Source organism: Macaca nemestrina, chromosome 2 (genome assembly GCF_043159975.1).
Source record: "Macaca nemestrina isolate mMacNem1 chromosome 2, mMacNem.hap1, whole genome shotgun sequence".
NCBI lineage: Eukaryota > Metazoa > Chordata > Mammalia > Primates > Cercopithecidae > Macaca > Macaca nemestrina.
This window is the reverse complement of record NC_092126.1, coordinates 175415647-175427531: the sequence shown is the minus strand read 5'-3', so window position 1 is coordinate 175427531 and position 11885 is coordinate 175415647. Positions and strand designations below refer to the sequence as shown.

Below are 11885 nucleotides of genomic sequence, written 5' to 3'. Positions count from 1 at the left end.
GAAAAGAAGCCAGGCAGAAAGCTTTATAGACCGACCCTAGAAATGTCATTGAGTTAAGATAGTTATTTCCAGCTCTCTTAAACCATCTGTTGAATAGCAACTTACGTGTTTTTCTTTATATGTACACATGCATCCTTCTGCTTAAACAATTGCTACCTTAAAGATCATCACAATTCTTGTTATTAAACACCTAATGTATGCAAGTGAAACAGAGCATAAAGAGATGATTATACTTGGTTTTCAAATATTAAATCTTATAGCCTTTGTCTGTGATTGGAAATGAAAAAAAAATGAGTATTGAATTTTAGGTCTGGTAATTAACAGAGTAATGAGAAGAAGGAACCAGAAAAATCAAAAGAATGTGTATGCAGCCTGTTTTAACTGAGTTTTCCCAAGCAGAGCCTGAAATAAGTCTTTCATGCAAGTACTTTTTTTTAATTCAGAGAAAATGTCCTTTAATATAACGCTTTCAAATTGTTTCCTTCATTTTTAACTTTTATTTTAGATTCAGGAGTACATGTGCAGGATTGTTTTATTGGTAAACTCGTGTCATGGGGGTTTGTTGTACAGATTATCTCATCACCCAGGTATTAAGCCTAGCACCCCATAGTTGTTTTTTCTGTTCCTCTCCCTCCTCCACCCTCCACTCTCAAGTAGACCCCAGTGTCTGTTGTTCCCTTCTTTGTGTTCATGAGTTCTCATCATTTAGCTCTCACTTGTAAGTGAGAACATGTGGTATTTGGTTTTCTGTTCCTAAGTTAATTTGCTAAGGATAATAGCCTCCAACTCCATCCATGTTCCTATAAAAGACATTATCTCGTTCCTTTTCAATAGCTGCATAGTATTCCATGATGTATATGTACCACGTTTTCTTTATCTAAGCTGTCATTGATAGGCATTTGGGTTGATTCCAAGTCTTTGCTATTATGAATAGTACTGCAATGTATATTTGTGTGCCTGTGTCTTTATGGTAGAATGAGTTATATTCCTCTGTATGTATCCAGTAATGGGATTGCTGGGTCAAATGGTAGTTCTGTTTGTGGCTCTTTGAGGACTCCTCCCCAACTCATTCTATGAGGCCAGCATTATCCTGATACTAAAACCAGGCAGAGACACAACAACAACAAAAAGGAAACTTCAGGCGAATATCCTTGATGAACATTGATGCAAAAATCCTCCACAAAGTACTTACAAACCAAATCCAGCAGCACATCAAAAAGTTAATCCACCATGATCAAGGAGGTTTCATCCCCAGGATACAAGGTTGGCTCAACATACAAAAATCAGTTAATGTGACTTATCACATAAACAGAACTAAAGAAAAAAAAACACATGATTATCTCAACAGATGTATAAAAGGCTTTCCGTAAAATTAAACATCCCACATCCCTTCATGTTAAAAACTCACAATAAACTAGGTGTTGAAGGAAAATATCTCAAAATAATAAGAGCCATTTATGACAAACCCACAGCCACATTATACTGCATGGGCAAAGGCTGGAAGCATTCCTCTTAAAAACTGGCACCAGACAAGTATGCCCTCTCTCACCACTCCTATTCAACATAGTATTGGAAGTCCTAGCCAGAGCAATTAGGCAAGAGAGAGAAACAAAGGGCATCCAAATAGGAGAAGAGGAAGTCAAACTATCTGTTTGCAGATGACATTATTCTATATCTAGAAAGCCCCATTGTCTCAGTCCAAAACCTCCTTCAGCTGATAAACAACTTCAGCAAAGTTTCAAGATACAAAATCAATGTACAAAAGTCATTAGCATTCCTATACACTAACAACAGCCAAGCTGAGAGCCAAATCAGGAAGGCAATCCCATTCGCAATTGCCACAAAAAGAATAAAATATCCCAGAATACAGCCAATCAGGGAAGTGAAAGATCTCTACAATGAGACTTACAAAACACTGCTCAAAGACATCAAAGACACAAACGGAAAAACATCTCATGCTCATGGATAGAAAGAATCAATATCATTAAAATGGTCATACTTCCCAAAACAATTTACAGATTCAGTGCTACTTCTATCAAACTACCAGTGACATTCTTCAGAGAACTAGAAAAAACTATTTTAAAATTCATATGGAACCACAAAAGAGCCTGTATACCCAAGGCAATCCTATGCGTAAAGAACAAAGCTGGAGGCATCACATTACCTGACTTCAAACTATACTACAAGGCTACAGTAACCAAAACAACATGGTACTGGTACAAAAACATAGACAGGTGGAGCAGAATAGAAAGCCCAGAAATAAGGCCACACATCTATGATCTTCAAAAAGCTGACAAAAAGAAGCAATGGGGAAAACACTCCCCATTCAATAAATTGTGCTAGGATAACTGGCTAGTCATATGCAGAAGCTTGAAACTGGGCCCCTTCCTTACACTATATACAAAAATCAACTCAAGATGGATTAAAGACTTAAATGTAAAACCCAAAACTATAAAAACCTTGGAAGACAACCTAGGCAATGCCATCCTGCCATAGGAGTGGGCAAGGTTTCATGACAAACACACCAGAAACAATTGCAACAAAAGCAAAAATTGACAAGCAGGATCTAATTAAACTTAAGAGCTTCTGTACAGCAAAAGAGATTATCAACAGAGTAAACAACCTGCAGAATAGGAGAAAACATTTTCTAACTATGAATCTCACAAAGGTGTAATATCCACCATCTATAATGAACTTAAATTTGCAAGAGAAAAGCAGGTACTTTTTTTTGGGAAGTGAATCCAGGGAACAGGGGAGGGGCACTTGAGAAGAGTAAAACAGGAAGGAGGGAGAGCTAATACAAGAGTGTGCTGTTCAGTTAGCTATGCCTATGGGTAACTGGAGCTTAGTCTTGGTGGGGATGCTTTAAGGAACCACATAGAAGACCCTTCAGGATTGTCAGCCAGAGAAAAACAGGGGAGCAGCCTGACCTCCACAGGCTAAAATTAACACTGGAGGGTTTGTATTTTCTCTGTTTTAGGAGTCTCACTAGAAAGCAGAGAATCCCTGGGATAACAAGCAAGACAGATGCATAGTACAGCTGGGATGAAGTGCTGGTAAAGGCACCTGTGTAAAGCCTGTTGCCTCAACAATGTCCAGGACAAAAAGGTGAGCTGAGGGATGTGAGAGGGGTATGGCAGGTGTTTAATGTAATGCCCAACTTTGACACTTATTCATTAGGTGTATCATTTGTTCACTCTTAGCACCTGTTTCCTCATCCTAAATGAGGCAGGAGGATCACTTACCCTGGCTGTTTCCCAGAATGATCATTAAGAGAGTTGTAAAAGCACTTTGAAGCAATTTAAAAGCTAACTCACTGCAAAACTGAGAGTGGTTGATGCTATTGTAGACCTGGGACATGAAGCAATACCAGGAAAACAGAGAACTAAGAACAGGTCACAGAGAGCATCTAGAAGGCCTCAGGAAGCCCCTGCACTGATATGGCAATTCTATAGTTATATTAACTAGGAAAAAAAATCAACACAGATGCCAAAGAAAGTAGAGTTTATTTGCGAAAAAAAGAATTGCAATTCAGGTACACTGAATTAGGGCAACACTAAATAGTGTCCTTTAAGGTAAGCTCAGGTTTTTAATAGGAGATTTCTTCAAAAAGTTGTTTTGGGGGGCAATTTATTGGCTGGACAGAAATCCTACATTGCAGAGCTGTTCTGAATTGGTAGTTAATTAGGGTACTCCCAGCTGAGGGATGTTGAAGGCTAGTGGATTCTGACTTAAGGTCAGTTGGTACCTTCTGTGGCTTAACATTTAGCAGGTATGAGTGCAGTCCTCTCTTGATCTTCCAATTCTACTTTAATGCCTAGGCCTAAATTACTTTATTTCCTTTCACAACAACAATGGACCAGGAAGGCATGACATGCACAAATGATGACAGGCACCACACTTGGAATCTTGGAAAATGAATATGTGAGTTTAACGCCTGAAGTTTTTTAACAGCTGAAATATTAGACTTTTTTGCTGGAAATAAATATTGATTGAACTGATTCAGTAAATGCCTAATACATGAGGACCGTAATTCCTAATCTCCCTGTCAAACTAACTTAAGATCTACATTTTAGCCACGTCTGTCCACCTCTCAGCTTTAAAGTTTAAATTCACTTTCTTCTGCAGTATTTAGACAGTTGAAAGACTCCAGTTGGATTACTAATTTCAGCCCTATTTGATCTGAGGATGCAACCGGTAGCTACTCTCACATCCTCAAGTTACAAGACAGTTATACTTTTTATTTCCTCAGAACATTTGCCAATTTAATAAATGTTCAATCCCAATATTAAATTCTCCCCTGAGCCTTAGTGCAGGTACATGTGCATAGATATAATCAGCGTTAACAATATTCCATATGCCATTTCTTCTCCCAGTCACTTGAAGACATCGTGGAAGCACTTTGCAGAGGAGAACCAAAAGTGGTCTTGAAATGGTAACACATCTCAAAGCCTAACAGCTGAGCTGAGAGCCCTGGGGCTTTCAACCCAGTTTCCAGTGGGCAGCAGAAGGCTCACTATGGATGACTCCGAGTAGAGAAGAAGGAAGTCAAGGAAGAGGAGGGGAAGAGTTCCCCAAATGTACCTTGCCCTCTCCCCTGAGTGTCCATGTGTGGCAGGAGGTTAACATTGATGTGGTGAGTAATGCAAGCAGTGGCCCTACAGGTTCCCCTAATATAGGGTCCTAATGGTGAATCCTACTTCCTTTCAGGTACTCCTTCCTGAAATGACGAATATGTTGCAAGGGAAAGGCTTTGTAACCTAAAACTGTTGATCTAGTCTTCAACGATGGCATACACGTTATAGTCACTTTCTCTGTGACATAAATTGCAGAGAAGTTGTTCTTTCCTTTCTCAGCCATTGATATTATTTAAAACCATGATTCTATTTTTGCCTTCAATTTGAACAATCTCTGCATAACAAGCATCTTTGCAGGCACATGGCATTTCTTCCTAAAACTTCAAAAATCTTCAAAAAATATGTAATTCTTCTATTTTCAAATTCCAGGAGAGTCTGCTCTCCCTATGTGTACGCTTTAGGAGCTCTGCTATTTCCCTAAACTAATATTACAGTGGTGTGATGTACCATTAACTACATGACCGTGGAGATTCAGAGGTGAAAGCAGGGATTGCCTGCATCTTTTAAGTCCCAGTTTGATTTTGATTTCATTTCATAAGAGATCTTATTAATGATAAAAGTTGGCATGGGTGACTTTGAGAATTCTAGGAAGAGCCCTGGGGCTTTCAACCCAGTTTCCAGTGGGCAGCTGAAGGCTCACTATGGATGACTCTGAGTGGAGAAGGAAGAAGTCAAGGAAGAGATGGGGAAGATGAAGGAAACAGGAGGGAAAGAGTTCCCCAAATGTACCTTGCCCTCTCCCCTGAGTGTCCATGTGTGGCAGGAGGTTAACGTTGATGTGGTGAGTAATGCCCAAAGGCTCTAAAGCTAGACAGGGCTCTATGATTATATGATCAGGGGATTTGTGTGCTATGCCAAGGCTTGGATGGCATCCTTTGTTCCAGACAGAAGGGTCCTGTTCATTATGCTCCTAAGGTACTTTTTTGTTCACTTTGTAACTTTTGCTGCCATGCACTCAACAGATACTGACCAGCTACTATGTGCTAGTAAGTAAGTGGTAGTTGTTTGGGATACAACAGTGAGTACAACATGACTCCTAGCATCTGTTGTATGTGCATGCATGCCATGTGACATGCATGTGACACTGAGGGACAGCAAGATTAAGTGATATGACAGCATAGAGGCTGGGCACCACCTAAGCTTCCATGTGGAATTCAGAGAGGTCTTTATTTCTCTGAAGCTGAGTTTAAGCTTGGGTGTTCCAGCAACCAGAACTGTAATGGGAATTGTAGGTGCAGATGAACTTTGTGTAGGGTTGTGGTTCTTTCTCACAGAACTATCGGCACCCACTGCAACCAGTTACACAACTTTCTTTACAACTCTGCAGCAAGCTAGACAGGTCACAGGCAGTCCCAACTCAGGAGGTTGCCTGCATCATGTTGATGGTGAAGCTGACACCATAGCATGGAAACCGGAGTCCACTGCTCCTACAGCTCGATGCTTAGCTGTTTCAATATAGTATCTGAAACTGCATCTTTTAATTCCTGGACTTTTCACATCTGTACTGACTCAGATCTGGGTGGGGCTTAGTTTGAAGGAGGGAGTCCTTGGTGATGACGTGATTTCCTTGGTCTGTTATAGGTAACTAATCAAACGTACCTTAGACTTTACTCTCTGAGAAATTCATAGCTGAATTCAGTGTTTGTTCTTATGGACTACTTAGCATTTGACTAGACGGTGTGAATTTCTAAGTAAGGTAAGGATTTCTTTCTAAGTTGTTTTTACCTAGAACTTAAAAGTGGGCATGAATAAATCAAATATGGGTGGTTTTTATTTTCCTGTTAGGAAAAAATTAGTGACTGATCTTTTAAATTGACTTAGTGCATATACTATGTATTGTGCATATGAACAAACAAATACTTAGTAAAAGGTTGTCTTGAAGGGACATATTGATATATTTCAAATAAAAGAACTTAACAAAAATGAGGAAAATGCCTAACATTCTGGTAAGACAGTGAAGGAGGCATGAGCAATGTTTGTTTAGAAAATTATCTGAGAACTTTAAACAAATCTCTGAGGGTATATTCTTACTTGTAATTGTTCATCTAATTACACTACAGAGGCTTATTAGCTGCTCCAAGATGCACTGCTTTCCATTCTGTGGTGGAAACAAAAGGACCGTAGTAGTGGTTATCTAGCAGAAGAATTGTGATCTTTGAATTCTAATACAAGAAACTTAGAAGTCTCTTAGTTATTTCCACTGTCTCAAGGGAGAATCATTAAGTTTATGTCATTTTCAATGCCTAAAACAAGAGTCAAAAAGTTAAGATTCAATTCTCACTGGGTTGCTATTGTTTGGGACTTTGGACAATAGAAAAAAGTATGAACAGGTAATTTAGGGTTTTTTGCGTTACTGGTACCTGACAAAACAAACTTGAACTTCCCTATTTCCTAGAAACTTGGAGGAAATAATTTCTGTCCAGAATGGTAAAGTGGTGTCGTATCCCATTTATAAGCATATTTTAATCAAAAGATGTAATAACGTGTAGTGGTCAAGATCATAGTCTCTAGAGTCAAGTAATCCTTGGTGCGTTTACCTGCTTCATCATTTTAACCAGTTGTATATTTTTCTCAGAGCCAGTTTCCTAATCTGTAAAATGGGGGTAGACTAGGATTGCTGTGAAGATTAAATGAAATTTATCAAAGTCTTTAGCAAAGTGCCTGGTATGTAGAAAGTGTTTAATAAATATTATTTCAGAATATAGATGTAAAAGTCAAATAATTTCCTATATAATCATATTGAGTAGCCTGAAAGTTTGGTGGCTCTTAAATAAATCTGTGAATGAAGGCTTTGCCTACTTTTGGTGTGTGGCCCACCAGCATGTTCTATCAGTTGCCCTGAGCTGAGAAAGAAATCAATTACTGTGTTGAGTTTTCCTCCAGGTGCTTAAGATAGACCATACCTGAATATTTTGATCATTAACCAGTGATCCTGGGTGGCTCCTTCTTGCTCTGGTCAGTAACCGGTGTAGGTCACGTAGTAAGGCACTAAACAAGGTGTTTTTCCTCCTGAGGTTGTCATGTCAACTCTAAATTCCCAGAGGCTTGCCTAGGAGTAGAGAGTTTGTTCTGAGTTACATAACCAGCATCCTCTTTGAGGCTTTGAATGTCTAACTGACTTCTGACTGCAGGCACGCAAACTTTTCCCCTGCCTAGTAGGAATGAATACCCCTTTTCCAAGCGTCTACATAGCAGCCACCCAGGAACTCTCTGAGAGCCAGTTGCTTCCTGACTTAATTTCTGGGAAGAGCAATTGCCTACTCAAGACAAATTCCTTCCTCCTTATTCTTCTGTCAGATGAGACTAGCTACTAGGTATTCCCTCCCTAGGACTCTGACCTGACTCTCATAGAAAAGAAAATGAGGATCCAAGTTCATTCCATTTAATTGGGGCTATAAACATATGCCACCAGAAAAATCCTGCTATTCTGGCTTACTATAACTTTAGGTTCTCCTTTCTAACACAATACTATCTTTATAAAATGTACACACCTTTCCTTGATATTCAGTTGTGGTGTTTATGTGTTCAAGATCCTTCTAATTTATCCCCAACTAAAGTTCCCAGTATGTATTTGCAGGCCTCTTTTACTGCATCATCTTCAGTAAAATGCATATTTCTCTTTCTTCAGCATAGGCTTCACCCTTAGAAGCTCGCTTTTCTCTGGATATTCATTTCCAGCAGGTCTCGGAGATAATGTACTGTATTGCATCTTTTTCTGTTGGAGACTAAAATGCAGTTAGCAGGTGCAGCTTCTTATAACTGCAGATTCAGAATTTTTTTCTCTCTGTAAAAACTGTTAAATGTCCCCTTAGAGGCTCATTTTAAAATTGAGTAAGGAATGGGGGCTTGTTTTTCCTTAGTCCTTGATCTTGGAATATTACACTCTGACATTGCACATTGCTCCTTACCATTTAGAGTTCAAACCACTAATTCCCAAGTGATAAGAGATTAAGATACAAATCAGAGACAGGCAAATGTACATTTGTAGCTTCCTTGCTTTAATACTTCTGTTTCAGGTGGGATGTCTTCTCCAGGGCTATCCAGGTCTGTCCTAGACACCACCTTTGAAAAATGAGATCCTTTCTATCTAATTTAACCTAGATTAGAGGCATCACTGAGAACACCTTCTGAAGGTAAAAAGCTTTTGCCTTTTCTTTCTGTCCCATACTCTATATTCCTTAACTGCAATCACTAGAATGTCCTGTCAGTTACACAAAATTAATGTTACTATGACTGACTTTGATAATATATCTATTTACAAATTGATAAATTATATTCCTAATCTAATTACATTCATGCAAAGCTAGTAGCTCTGTAGTTATATCAACTTGGCAACAAGGAAAATAAACTTAATTTTTTAAAAAGGCTCAAAAAGTTAAGTCACTTTTGTAAAAGACCCAGAAAAAAAAATATATATAAAAAATCATATAACTATTATAATGCATAAATATATAAATATGTTATATAAATATACTACATATTTACTATAGATAATAAGTGAAAAGGGTGAAATTGGTGGAGTCAGAGCTTAGAAATCTTGTTAGTGTGGTGGGAGGAGAGAAAGGAGAGGAGTAGTCAGATTATGAAGAATTCCATCGGGATAGTATGTTCTGAGTTTGCAAGTTCAGCGGTGGAACAGAAAGTTCTGGGCGATAAGTGCAGGAATCCATGGAAATGCTAGACTGAGTGGAGTAGAAGTAACTAGTGTTGGAGTTCTTGACTTTTTCTTCCTAGAGTTTTAGATTTGCTGGTAAGAATTTAGTAGATAAGAGAGGAGGAAGGGGCATAGAAAAGCTCAGATGACCCAAGTGATAAGCATTTCTTAAATATTTCAGACCCATAAAGGTACAAATAATATTCTAACCCAACCATATATGCCCCATCCAGCTTAAATACCGTTGACACTCCCTAGGTACCCTTTCGTGTAGGAGCAAGGGTCACTTTAGAATAAACTTCGATTCTCACAGTGAGATACAGAATCCCTAAAGATACAGAAGCAATGGCTTGGAAAGAGCACAGTTGGATGAAGAGATTGCCAGCTTTATTTTCAGATTCCAGTGTGGCGAGAAGATGGTAAAATGAGCAACTCTTCTTAAGAAAAAGGAGATGGGGAAATGGTTCTTTGGGGGAATTGAATTCCCACTGCGGCGGGGAAGCAGCAGGAATCTGAGCAGGCTGTGGGTAACGGGCAGTTTATTGGGTAATGACGTTTTCAGAGTCCACAGGGAAGAGGTTTGAAAGGACCAATAGAAGGGGAAGGCTGGGTGGGTCGAGGGGAAGCATCACAGAACCTGGGAGAGACAGTGTGTGAGAAGATGAGTAAGCAAGCGTGAGAAGATGTGTAAGCAAGCGTCCTGTTCACAGCATGAAGTACCAGCTTTTGCAGAGACAGGAGGCAGGGTGGGAAGAAACAGCCCAGGGAATTCAAGGACAACCTGCCACGGTGTTTCACCGCATACCTTTGTTTCATAGAAAGGATTTCACCACAAGGAGTTGATGCGCAAAGACTCAGGTGTAAGTGATTTATTAAAATAGTGCTCTTAGAAGAAACCAATTAGTGGTAGGGAAAGCCAGAGTGATGGGTAGGTTAGGAATATAAACCAGGTGAGTCAATAATAGGAAAAACATGGTTTGCTGGGGCTTCCAGGAAATAAGCTTCTCTCCTTAACGAGAAGTGCTGGTGAAGCTCCAGTTCTTTTCATCTGAGTTTAGTGGTGTGTGATGTCAGGCCTGAAACATCTACAGCCACTTCGTTACCACGAGGGAAGCGAGGTTGTGTATAAGGTAAACCCGCAGGAGGCAAAGCAGAGACGTGAGGCCTGGTGATGTATGTCCTGGGTAGACCTGGCCAGAGGCTCCCAGAAGCCTCAGTTATATTTCTCAGAAGATTTCCTTTGTTCCAGGATATTGCTCTTATTGCTTGTAACAGAAATCTAAATTCCCAAACACTTTATTTTAATAATGCTGTCATATTTATCTAAATGTGCTTTAATCTTGGAATTGAGAGTAATCAAAAATGACTAATGACATCAAATATTTACGTTTAGCTTCTAACACAGCTGAAATATTTCATAGCAGTACAATGAAATGAGAGAATTTCCTTTCACACTGGAAAGGAAGGAATTATACATGCACAAATATCTCTTCTAATTTATGTCTTCTGATCTTGGAGTTAGTCTCCTTAAAATTTGAGTGTGAGGAGACCGAGGCCCTCCAAACCAATTTTCCCCATTGAATTTAGCTTTTTATTTTATATGCAAAACAACATTATATCCTAAGTGTGCTATGTAGATTACATTTCTAATTCTTGTTCATTCTTGTGCTTTTAGTGTTGCATGCTCTGACGTAGTTCTGCAAGCTGTCTTTGAAAAGCTTTTTACCTCTTCTTTTTACTGTTCGTCTTCCCTGTGAATTCCAGAGACATGACTGCAGAAACAGATGACTGAATACTAAGTATGTATAGGTTCTATTTTCCCGCTTTTATTTACTTTTCTGAGGATTCCAAACACATTTGTTGTTTTTGAGGCATTTGCTTTCTTCTAGAATTACCTTCTTGCAGTCTTTTTTGTTAAGGTAACTCCTATTCAATTCTTACCCCTTATTTTTTTCACCACCACAATTTTCCTCCCCTGCCCCCAATTATTTCAATTGTCCTTGTCTCTTATATTCCTGTTTTCTTCCCTAGGCTAATTTGAGAGACTACCTTGTTTCTCTTTCCCTTTTGGAATTTGAGGGTGGCCCACGGTAGTTTCAATCTGTTTGGCATATTCTTGTAATCTTTTCTCATAAGGATTCTACTCCTTTCTCCCTCAACTCAAGCAGCCTCAAGGTTATCTTGCCTCCTCCTTTCTTCTCGGAACCAAGCAGCACATTTTAGTTTTCACTTCTTCCTGCTCGCTACCTTGACTCTTCTATTGTTTCTCTCCTGCTTCTAAGTTGGTTTCATCTGAGTGACTTGCATTTACCAACTATTGCCTATGAGCTCAGTGGTTTGTGTGCTGCCTGTACAATATAAAAGGTAATCCACATAACTGAGCTGAGGTATTGGGTTGGTATTCTCATTTTATAAGAAAGTTGAGGCCGGGCGCGGTGGCTCAAGCCTGTAATCCCAGCACTTTGGGAGGCCGAGACGGGCGGATCACGAGGTCAGGAGATCGAGACCATCCTGGCTAACACGGTGAAACCCCGTCTCTACTAAAAAATACAAAAATCTAGCCGGGCGAGGTGGCGGGCGCCTGTAGTCCCAGC

The 11885-nt window shown here is 39.4% G+C and overlaps 1 protein-coding gene across 13 annotated transcripts in view; it reads left to right on the top strand.

The window, feature by feature from the left end:
* Positions 1-4615: 4615 nt before the first annotated feature.
* LOC105477551 (HHLA2 member of B7 family) overlaps positions 4616-11885 on the top strand; it is a 79606-nt gene continuing 72336 nt past the window's right edge. For 4 of the 13 annotated variants that reach the window (XM_011734105.2, XM_011734102.2, XM_011734096.2 and 1 more), the window contains exon 1: positions 6232-6333. The gene's annotated coding sequence lies outside the window, so the exon portion shown is untranslated. Of the gene's footprint in view, positions 4637-5382; positions 5419-6110; positions 6334-8653; positions 8771-9110; positions 10152-10966; positions 11091-11885 lie in introns of those variants that run through there. The other 9 variants (XM_071092466.1, XM_011734098.2, XM_071092461.1 and 6 more) reach the window with 9 other exon arrangements.